This window comes from Trichechus manatus, unplaced genomic scaffold, assembly GCF_000243295.1.
Source record: "Trichechus manatus latirostris isolate Lorelei unplaced genomic scaffold, TriManLat1.0 scaffold00037, whole genome shotgun sequence".
In the NCBI taxonomy this organism is placed as follows: Eukaryota; Metazoa; Chordata; class Mammalia; order Sirenia; family Trichechidae; genus Trichechus; species Trichechus manatus.
In genome coordinates this window covers 2,522,121-2,533,233 of record NW_004443973.1, presented here as the reverse complement: position 1 = coordinate 2,533,233, position 11,113 = coordinate 2,522,121, and the positions used below count along the sequence as shown (strand labels likewise).

General features: G+C 36.3%; 1 protein-coding gene and 1 non-coding gene across 4 annotated transcripts in view; both read right to left on the bottom strand.

Annotated features, from left to right (window-relative positions):
• CERKL (ceramide kinase like) overlaps window positions 1–11,113 on the bottom strand; it is a 119,171-nt gene that overhangs the window by 68,360 nt on the left and 39,698 nt on the right. The window lies entirely within an intron of this gene.
• Window positions 7,458–7,560, bottom strand: LOC111820426 (U6 spliceosomal RNA). The gene has a single exon (XR_002823971.1). It is a non-coding gene; the product is annotated as a U6 spliceosomal RNA (small nuclear RNA).

Here is an 11,113-nt window from a genome sequence, read left to right as displayed (position 1 = left end):
TATTTTATTGAGAGTTTTTTCAGGAATGGGTGTTGGACTTTGTCAAATGCCTTTTCTGCATCTATTGAGATGATCATGTGAGTCTTCTACTTATGCAGTGGATTACATTGATTGACTTTCTAATGTGGAACCATCCTTGCATACTTGGTGTGAATCCCACTTGGTCACAGTGTATTACTTTTTTTGATATGATGCTGAATTCTATTGGCTAGAATTTTGTTGAGAATTTTTGCATCTATATTCTTGAGAGATATTGGTCTATATTTTTCGTCTTTTGTGACGTCTTTGCCTGGTTTTGCTATCAGGGTTATGCTGGCTTCATAGAACGAATTTGGAAGCATCCTTTCCTTTCCTATGTTCTGAAATAGTCTGAGTAGTACTGGTGTAAGCTCTTCTCTGAATGGTTGGTAGAATTCTCCAGTGAAGACATCTGGGCCAGGGTTTTTTGGGGGGGAGTTTTTTTATTACCTTTTCAATCTTTTCTCGTTATGGGTCTGTTCAGATTTTCAACATCACTTTGTGTTAGTCTGGATAGGTAGGGTGTTTCTAGAAATTTGTCCATTTCCTCTAGGTTTTCAAATTTGTTGGAGTATAGTTTTTCATAGCACTCTGTAATGATCCTTTTTATTTCAGTTGGGTCTGCTGTAATGTCTCCCATTTCATTTCTTATTTGGGTTATTTGCATCCTCTCCTGTTTTTCTCTTGTCAGTTTGGCTACTGGTTCATTGATTTTGTTGATCTTTTCAAAGAACCAACTTTTTTCTGGTTTTCTTGATTCTATTGTTTTTCTATTCTCTATTTCATTGATTTCTGCTCTGATCTCTGATCTTTATTATTTTTTTCTTTTGGTAGCTGTGGGCTTCTTTTGTTGTTCTCTTTCTATTTGTTTGAGTTGTGTAGCTAATGTTTTGATATTTTTTCCCTTTTTTCTTTTTTGATGTGTGCTTCTATTGCTATGAATTGACCTCTGTGCACTGCCTTTGCTATGTCCCAATGGTTTTGGTATGATGTGTTTTTGTTCTTGCTTAATTCTAGAAATTTTTCGATTCCATCTCTGATTTTTTCTATTACCCAGTGGTTTTTAAGCATGGTGTTATTCAGTTTCCATGTAATTGATTTTTTTTCCCTTGCTCTTCCTGTTGTTACTTTCTACTTTGATGGTGTTGTGCTCAGAGAAGATACTTTGTATTATTTCAGTGTTTCGGATTTTGTTGAGGGTTGCTTTGTGGCCTAAGATGTGGTCTGTTCTGGAGAATGTTCCATGTGCATTGGAAAAGAATGTGCACTTTGCAGGCTGTTAGGTGGAGTGTTCTATATGTCTATGAGGTCAAGTTGGCTTATTGTGGCCTTTAGATCTTCCAGATCTTTGTTGAGTTTCTACTGGTCTCATCCCTTCAGGAGCAAGGGAGAATGAAGAAAACTAAAGATACAAGGGAAAGATTAGTCCAAAGGACTAATGGACCACAACTACCACGGCCTCTACCAGACTGAGTCCAGTACAACTAGATGGTGCCCAGCTACCACCACTGACTGCTCTGACAGGGATCACAATAGAGGGTCCTGGACAGAGCTGGAAAAAAATGTAGACCAAAATCCTAATTCACAAAAAGACCAGACTTACTGGCCTGACAGAGACTGGAGAAACCCTGAGAGTATGGCTCTGAGACACCATTTTAGCTCAGTAATGAAGTCACTCCTGAGGTTCACCCTTCATCCAAAGATTAGACAGGCCCATAAAACAAAACGAGACTAATGGGGCAAAGCAGTACAGGGACAAGGACTAGAAAGCAGGAGGGGACAAGAAGGCTGGTAATTGGGACCCCAATGTCGAGAAGGGACAGTGTTGACATGTCAAGGGGTTGTTAATCAATGTCATAAAACAATATGTATACTAATTGTTTAATAAGAAGCTAGTTTGTTCAGTAAACCTCCATCTAAAGTTCAATTAAAAAAAAAATCCAGCAAACTAACATGGTAAAAATCCACGATGTTTCTCATCCAATCAGAATTCACCAGGCAAGCAAAGAAGCAGAAAAATGTGACACATCATGGGAAAAATATTTGTCCACAGAAATAGACACAGAAATGACACCTATGATATAATGATAGAAGAGCTACAAAAGTTGAGGCCCTCTCTCAGCTTTCTTAGCCTTTAAACTTGCACAATGATAGCTTCAGCTTGGAGTGAGGACGTTCAAGTCCTTTAGAAGCTCCTTCTATGCAGTCTCAGGAAATCTATGGCCTCTCCAAATCATTCTACAAACTATAGTCTCTGTAACCTGATTGCTCACAAAGTGTACATACTTTAAAAAAATAAAAGTTATTTTCTCAATGTCTATGGTAGTGTGATAAGGTGAATCCAAAGTCAATTTTTCAGCATCATAACTTCCTAGAAGGCTCAGGATTCTAGGAATCTGTAATCTTAGAATTAACACCGTCAGAGTATCAATTCAACAAGCTTTTCTTTCTTTGTGTATTGAAAATGTTTCTTATGTCTTTAAAAAAAAAAAAAAAAGTCACCACTATTAATACAGCCACCACTTAATCAATAGAATGAAAGTATTATATCATTAACAAGCCAAAATATTCCACATTCTTTCATGAACTGAATGATTCACTCCACCCCTTTTCTGTTAATACAAATCAATTAACCTACATTGGTAAGATTGACTTTGCTCAAACTTTTGGTCTCAGAACCTCTTTACACTTAAACATTGAGAGCCCTAAATAACTTTTATTTGTGTAGGTTGCATCTACCCGTATTTGCTGTATTAGAAATTAAAACATTTTTAAGACAGAAGAATACGCACTTCCAGTAGCTATCCAGGCAGTGATGTTAAGATATTATCACATAGCCTCTGGAAAATTCCACTGTATTCTTGAGAGAGAATGAGAATGAAAACAGCAAATAACATCTTAGTAATATTATGAAAGCAGTTTTGTCTTCACTTTAAAAATGCTGTTTAGCATATTTTACAGTTTATTCCCTTTGATAACATCATGAAGTTACGTCCCTTTACACACTCAGCACCCCAATTAAGTATAATTTTTATTTCCATTTTAATACTCAAAATTGTCACAGACTAACCAGTGAGAGTTCTTCCACTCTGGCCCCTTTGTTACAACCTCCAGACATCTTTCAAAATAATCTTTCTTTCTTATAACAGTATACTATTTCAAGGTCATATGGGTTCCTCAAGGAGCTCTGGTTCCTTTTCAGGAAGATTGTATTGGAAACTAAAAGCTGAACAGTATCATATGATATACAAGGGAAACCAAACTCTTTCACAGTAAATCTTCAGAAATATACTTGCACCTAGCAAGCTGATTACCAGTTATTTCCACCTGTTGAGCAGGTAGGCATATGCCAGAGCCTCTATAACACTTGGGACGGTGGGGACCAGGGAGGCCTTACACCCTTCCCCTCCCCTCAAGAACAGAAGGAAGTTAATATTGGTGGAATAATTTGGAAAAGGATAATGATGATGGTTGCACAACATGAAGCATGTAATCAATGTCACTGAATTATACATTGGCAAACGTTTTGTTACATATATTTTTACCACAATAAAAATTAAGAAAAAAAAAATGGAAGGAAGCAGGCTCCTCAAAAGTCCTGACAAATCATTACTCTATGGTATGTAATGAACTGTATGGTAAGTGGTGCTCTGTGAGGTTTAAGGAAGTTTGCCTCCCACACGGGGTACTGCTGGGGATCTGCTTCACGTAGCTGAACTTGTACAGGTAAGTTGTATCATTTACCTACTTTAAAGGATGTATTAGCCTTGGTCATATTTGTGGATATTTTACCCCAAAATCAGTCAGACAATTAGTAAAATTGAACATTTTTTTTCATTTATTTAATTTTCATTTGTATTTCTTATAAAATTTGCCTCTAAACATGGTTTTCCCTCATTCTATTTTGTGGCTTGTCTTTTTCTTATTAATTTGTAGAAGTTCTTCAAATATTCTTGAAAATAGTCCTTTATTTGATATGGTGTAAATAATTTCTTCTAAGCTAATTTCTTAATATTGGTTATGACCTTATATCACATATAAATTTTATTTTTTTATGTAGCCAAACAAACAAAAAATAAACTTGCTGCCATCGAGTAGATTCCAACTCATAGAGACCCTATAGGACAAAGTAAAACTGCCCCCATAGGGTTTCCAAGAAGTGGCTGGTGGATTCGAACTGCCAACCTTTTGGTTAGCAGCCATAGCTCTTAACCACTATGCCACCAGAGTTTCCAAACAACAAATAGGAGCTCCAAAAGAGAGAGAGAATATGAATGAACGAACATCTATGAGGAAAAGAAAAAATGCAAGGGATGAAATAAACTTCACTTTTCACTTTTCGTTAAAACTTCTGTAAACTGTCTGATTTTTTTGTTTTTTAACTATGTGTGTGCTTTACTTTGGTAGTGAATAATCCAATAACTATTCCAATCTGAAACCTCTCAGAAAATTAGGAATTTAATGATACTAAACCAGCAGCCAGCATCAAACTTAGTAGTGAAAACCAGAAGAATTTCCAAATATAGGGCAAGAATACCTATTATCATCTTTCCTATTCCCAATAACATATGTAAGGAAAATAAATAAAAGACAAGAATTGGTGGCAGGAGGGGGAGAGAAAACTGAAACTATTACCATTCATAGATGATACATATTTGCAAAATTCAACTTAAAATCTTTAGAACTAATAAGAGTACCTCCCTCGGTGGCTCAGATGGTTAAGTGATAGGCTGCCAACCAAAAGGCTGGTGGTTTGAGTCCACTCAGAGGTGACTCAGAAGCAATGCCTGGCAATCTACTTCTGAAAAATCAACCATCGAAAACCCTATGGAACACAGTTTTACTCTGACACGCATGGGGTCACCATGAGTCAGGGCCGACTCAATGGCAGATAACAACAAGGAAGCTAGTCACAAATATGTCAAAACCCAGGAAGAAAGCACAATGGAGATAAAGAAGATCCCATACCAATTAGCAACAACAAAATATTGTAAAGTAGAAATAAACATAGCAAAATGATGCTGGACTTGTATGGGGCAAAAAGCTAGTGAAAATTTACTGAGAGACAAAGACTTTAATAAATTGAGACATACTAAGTTTCAAAATTACATGGTTTCTATACCAGTATTCTTTTTATTAACTTTTATAAACCAACTTCAGTTAAACTCTCAATGGTATTTTCCTTTTTTTTACTTTTTTAAAAATTTTATTGTTGAACTTTAAGTGAAAATTTACAATCCCCAAGTTAGTCTCTCATACAAAAATTTATACATACATTGTTATGTGACCCTAATTGCTCTCCCTGTGCTGTAACAGCACACTCCTCCTTTCTACCCCTGATTTCCCGTGTCCATTCAACCAGCTCGTGACCCTCTCTACCTTCTCATCTCACCTCCAGACAGGAGCTGCCCATTTAGTCTCATGTATCTAGTTGAGCTAAGAAGCACACTCTTCACAAGTATCATTTTATGTCCCATGTCCACTCTAATCTTTGTCTGAAGAGTTGGCCTCAGGAATGGTTTTAGTGCGGGGTGGACAGAGAGTCTGGGGGCCATGCTGTCTGAGGTTCCTCTAGTCTCAGTCAGACCATTAAGTCTGGTCTTTTTTACTAGAATTTGAGTTCTGCACCCCATTTTCTCCTGCTCCATCAGGGACTCTCTGTTGTGTTCCCTGTCAGGGCAGTCACTGGTGGTAGCCAGGCACCATCCAGTTCTTCTGGTCTCAGGCTGATGAAGTCTCTGGTTTACGTGGCCCTTTCTGTCTCTTGGTCTACTACTTTCCTTGTGACTTTGGTGTTCTTCATTCTCCTTTACTCCCGGTGGGTTGGGATGAATTGATGCATCTCAGATGGCTGCTTGCTAACTTTTAAGACCCCAGATGCCACTCACTAAAGTAGGATGCATAACATTTTCTTAATAAACTTCACTATAACAATTGACCCAGATGTACCCTGAAAGCATGGTCCCCAGACCTCCACCCCTGCTACTCTGTCCCTCAAAGTGTTTGGTTGTATTCAGGAAACTTCTTAGCTTTGGATTAGTCCAGTTGTGCTCACTTCCCCTGCAGTGTGTGCTGTTCTTCCCTTCACCTAAGATAATTCTTGTCTACTATCTAGTTAGTGAATAACCCTCTCCCTCCCTCCCCACCCTTGTAACCATCAAAGAACGTTTTCTTCTGTGTTTAAATCTTTTCTTGAATTCTTATAATAGTGGTCTTATACAATATTTGTCCTTTTGCAACTGATTAAATTCACTCAGCATAATGCCTTCCAGATTCCTCCATGTTATAAAATGTTTCACAGATTCATCATTGTTCTTTATAATTGCCTAGTATTCCATTGGGCGGATATACCATAATTTGTTTATCCATTCATCCGTTGATGGGCACCTAGGTTGTTTCCATCTTTTTGCTATTGTGAACAGAGCTGCAATGAACATGGGTGTGCATATAACTATTCGTGTGATGACTTTTATTTGTCTAGGATACATTCCAAGGAGCAAGACTGCTGGATTGTATGGTATTTCTATTTCTAGCTTTTTAAGGAAGCACCAAATTGATTTCCAAAGTGGTCGTACCATTTTACATTCCCACCAACAGTGTATAAGTGTTCCAGTCTCTCCACAACCTCTCCAACATTTATTATGTTGTGTTTTTTTGGAATAATGCTAACCTTGTTGGGGTGAGATGTATCTCATTGTACTTTTGATTTGCATTTGTCTGATGGCTAATGATTGTGAGCATTTCTTCATGTGCCTGTTAGCCGCCTGAATGTCTTTTTGGCAAAGTGCCTGTTCATATCCTTTGCCCATTTTTTAATTTGGTTATTTGTCTTTTTGATGTTGAAGTTTTGCAGTATCTTGTAGATTTTAGAGATTAGACACTGATCAGATTTGTCTTAGCCAAAACTTTTTTCCCAGTCTGTGGGTTGTCTTTTTACTCTTTTGGTGAAGTCTTCTGATGAGCATAATTGTTTGATTTTTAGGAGCTCCCATTTATCTAGTCTCTCTTCTGGTGCTCGTGCATTGTTACTTATGGTTCGTGTTGTGTTTATGCCATGTATTAGGGCTCCTAGCATTGTCCTTATTTTTTCTTCCATGATCTTTATCATTTTAGATTTTATATTTAGGTTTTCAATCCATTTTGAGTCAGTTTTTGTGCATGGTGTGAGGTGTGGATAAAAACTTGTTTCAGTTTTTTACAGATGGATATCCAGTTATGCCAGCACCATTTGTTAAAGAGACTGTCTCTTCCCCAATTAACGGACTTTGGGCCTTTGTCAAGTATCAGCTGCTCATAGGTGGATGAATTTATGTCTGGATTCTCAACTCTCTTCCATTGGTCTATGTATCTGTTGTTGTACCAGTACCAGGCTGTTTTGACTACTGTGGCTGTATAATAGGTTCTAAAATCAGGTAGTGTAAGGTCTCCCACTTTGTTCAAAAAATACGGAACACTTAACGAATTTGCGTGTCATCCTCGCACAGGGGCCATGCTAATCTTCTCTTTACTGTTCGGCAGTATATGTGCTGTCGAAGAGAGCACTCAGTGGTATTTTCTTTGATGTAAGGGGCAAGAAGCCTGATCAAATGATTTTCAAATTCCTTTCAAATAATAAATACACTGCATTAACCAAGAAAGAGTACATTAATGAAGGACAGTACATGCCCTTCAGATATAATAATATTTTATAAAGCTATAATAGTTAAAACATCTAGGAAGAGATAAATGAATGGATCAAAGAAACACTCACATACATTTAAAAATTCACTAATGTGATAATGGCAGCACCTAAACTCACTGGGAAACAATCAATAAATGGTGATCTAGAACTAGTTAATTTTTTGAAGAAATAGAGCCCTTTCTCAATAATATACACCTGAATATTTCTAGATTAAAAGAAATGTATATAACCGTAAGTCAGAAAAGTCTTCTGAACATGACAGTAGAGGCAGACAAATAGAGATTTCAATACTCAACATCAAAATTATGTAATGCCTTTAAAGTCCTAAAGAACCATAAACAGAAGTCACAAGCAAAGGCCAAATGGACAGAAATATTTACAGCATATGACAGTTTAATAATCTATTTAATTAAGAAAAGAAGCACTCTAATGGAAAAGTACATAAAAGACACAAGCAGGCATTTCACAAAAGAAGGAATGCAAATTGACCAATGAACATTTGAAAAAGTTCAACCTAATTAGTAATCAAAGCAATGCAAATTAAAACAACAAGATACAATTTTTTGCCTTTTAGATTGGCACAAGATCAAAACCAATGCCCAGCGTTGGTGAGGGTTAAGGGAAGCAGTTCCAGTGCTGGTGGGAATGCAAAAAGTGTAACTGCTGGAGAACTGGAGTTGGAAATATATATCAAAAGATTTCTAAATGTTAATTGCAGCAATATTTATAACAACACAAACACTTGAAGCAATATTTGTGCTCTTCAATGGGAGAACAGTTGAATTAATTATGGTCTTTTTTTTTTTTTTGCAGCTCTCATACAAGCCAGTTAGATCTTTCTCTCTGATTTGGAAAGATTTCCAAATGCTAAGAGGTAAGACTAAGGTGAATAAAAACTAGTTGCACAGTAGCCTGAAGGATTTGATTCCACTCTCATCAAAAGAAGTAGAAAAAACTCACGTGGAAAACACACAGCAAACAACACTGATTACCTATTAAACGTGAGATATGAGGAAAAGAGAATGAGATTAATTTTTTCTGGTAAACTTCCGTATTTTCCTTTTCTATAGTCAGCAGTTAAGAGCTTGGCTGCCAACCAAAAGGTCAGCAGTTTGAATCAAGCAGCCACTCCTTGGAAACCCTATGGGGCAGTTCTCCTCTGTCCTATAGGTTTCCTATGGGTCAGAATCGACTTGACGGCAAAGAGTTTATAATCAGCATTACATTCTGTAATTTCTAAAATGTAGAAAAGGGGGGAAAGCTTTAAAATATGCATATTTTGATCCAGTAGTTTATTTCCAGCAATTTATCCTATGAGAATAAGTAACATGCACACACTAGATAAAATAATGCTGATCCAAGCATAATTTGAGTGAGAACTTGAAAACATCCAAATATCCAATAATAGAGTATTGGTTCTGTAAATATAGTACATTTATAGAATGGAAAGTTATTCAGCTATTAAAATGTAGAAATCTAACTGTAAAAGTGTCCAACATAGCACAGTATATTTCCATTACTGTTTTCTACATGTTTACTGAATATATAATGTGTATGTAATTTCCTACATATTATCTTCCCCTACATAATTCCTACCTAATGCCCTACATAGAAATTCTGATCTATTACTCATTTAGACAATATTAACCATTTTCATTACATGAGTAAATCTGTCCAGTTCTCTCTAACCACAGCATTCACTTGATTTTGATATAACTGTTTCCTAACAGGTGTGAACGTCTTTAAAACATTAGTTTTAAGGAAAATATTTATTTCATTTTGACTCTGGTCTTCAGGAATAAAATCTGGTTGAATCTGAGTTCAAAATGTTTTTATTTAAATGCTTGAAACCATGTAAGTATTGCTTAATCAGTCATCAGATCAGGTTTTGTTTTGCTACGTCTTTGTTTTTGTGTCTGAAGTTCTTAAGATGTAAGCAGTGGACCAGCTGGCTCTGTAGGGCAGCAAGACATTTGCTTCCTAGAAAGAAAGTGAGCTAAGGCAGAGGGTTCCTCAGGCTGCTCTGCAGAAAGCCTGGGGCTAGCCCTCAGTGAAGGCGGATCTGGATCTGGAGATCAGCTGATGGGATAAACTGAAAATCTCAGAAGGTCACTGTTCCTCCTCAACCCCCACTCCCAAACACTTAATCTTTGGACACTTAAAATACACAAATATTTATGAGAAACATGATTTAAAAGAAAGAGAAAAAGAGAGAGAACAAATCGTATTGAGAGAGAAGACTATTGTTTTTGGTCCATAAACGTTGACCACTTATCTACATCCTTTGTAGTATTACCTTAAAAATGACTCAAATTCACTTTATTCTCCACGTGAATCAGAAAAATACTGCCTCTTATTTATAAACTATTTTATTTATAAATTTATAAATGTTTGAAAAAATTTCAGGTCTTATTATCTCCGCTTAACTTTTAGCCACAAGATAGCTGCTCTGATTCCCACACGCTAAATAAACACCTCTGTTAGAGTTCAACTAGTTTCTGCCACAACTAAAAATTCATGTTTTCATAATTGCATGCAATAGTCACATTTTCAAGTACAACTTAACACATATAGGCAATATATTTTTAAAAGGAGTTAAAAACACACACACCCATACTTTGGGCACATATTTTATATATCACTTTAATTTTACCTTAATGTAAATATACATCTTTATGGATGAAAACTATTAAAACTTTATTCATAAATTAAAAATATGTTTTAATTGGTATTTGATAGACTAGTAGATAAAAATATGGAAATGTATAAACACTTTTTTGCAGGTTATAAGAATTAAATCCTTAAAAAATGATATATAATTAATGTCACTTTATGGCATGTGGTTTATTTGAAATCTATTGGTTCATTAGTATCATATTGGTTATAGCTAGTTGTTTCAGAACATTAACTGTCCTCTCACATTACTTCCAGAGATACTGGGGACCATCTGTTCTTGCAAGGGATTTAAGTACATGTCTATTGGATATCATGCTATTTATTTAATTCAGCACCCACTTCCTATTATTGCATTTTCTTGGGGGAAGAAGTCAATTTAATTACAGGGAATAAAGATAACCTCTCCTGGCAGGTTACCCTGTCAACATGAGAGCAAAGCAGGACCACTTAATGTAGGTTACAGTGGTGTTATGGATTGAATTATGTGCCCCAAAAATATGTGTTATAAATCCTAACCTCTACCCCTTGCTTATAAAAGAGATTAAACAAATGAGCAGAGGAGAGATGGGGTAAGATAGATGCCAAGACACACGGAGATCTCTAAGAAACCAGGAAGCCGAAGCTGAAGAGACAAGGACTTTCCTCCAGAGCCCACAGAGAGAGAAAGCCTTCCCCTAGAGCCGGCACTCTGAATTTGGACTTCTAACCTCCTAAACTGTGAGGGAATAATTTGTTTGT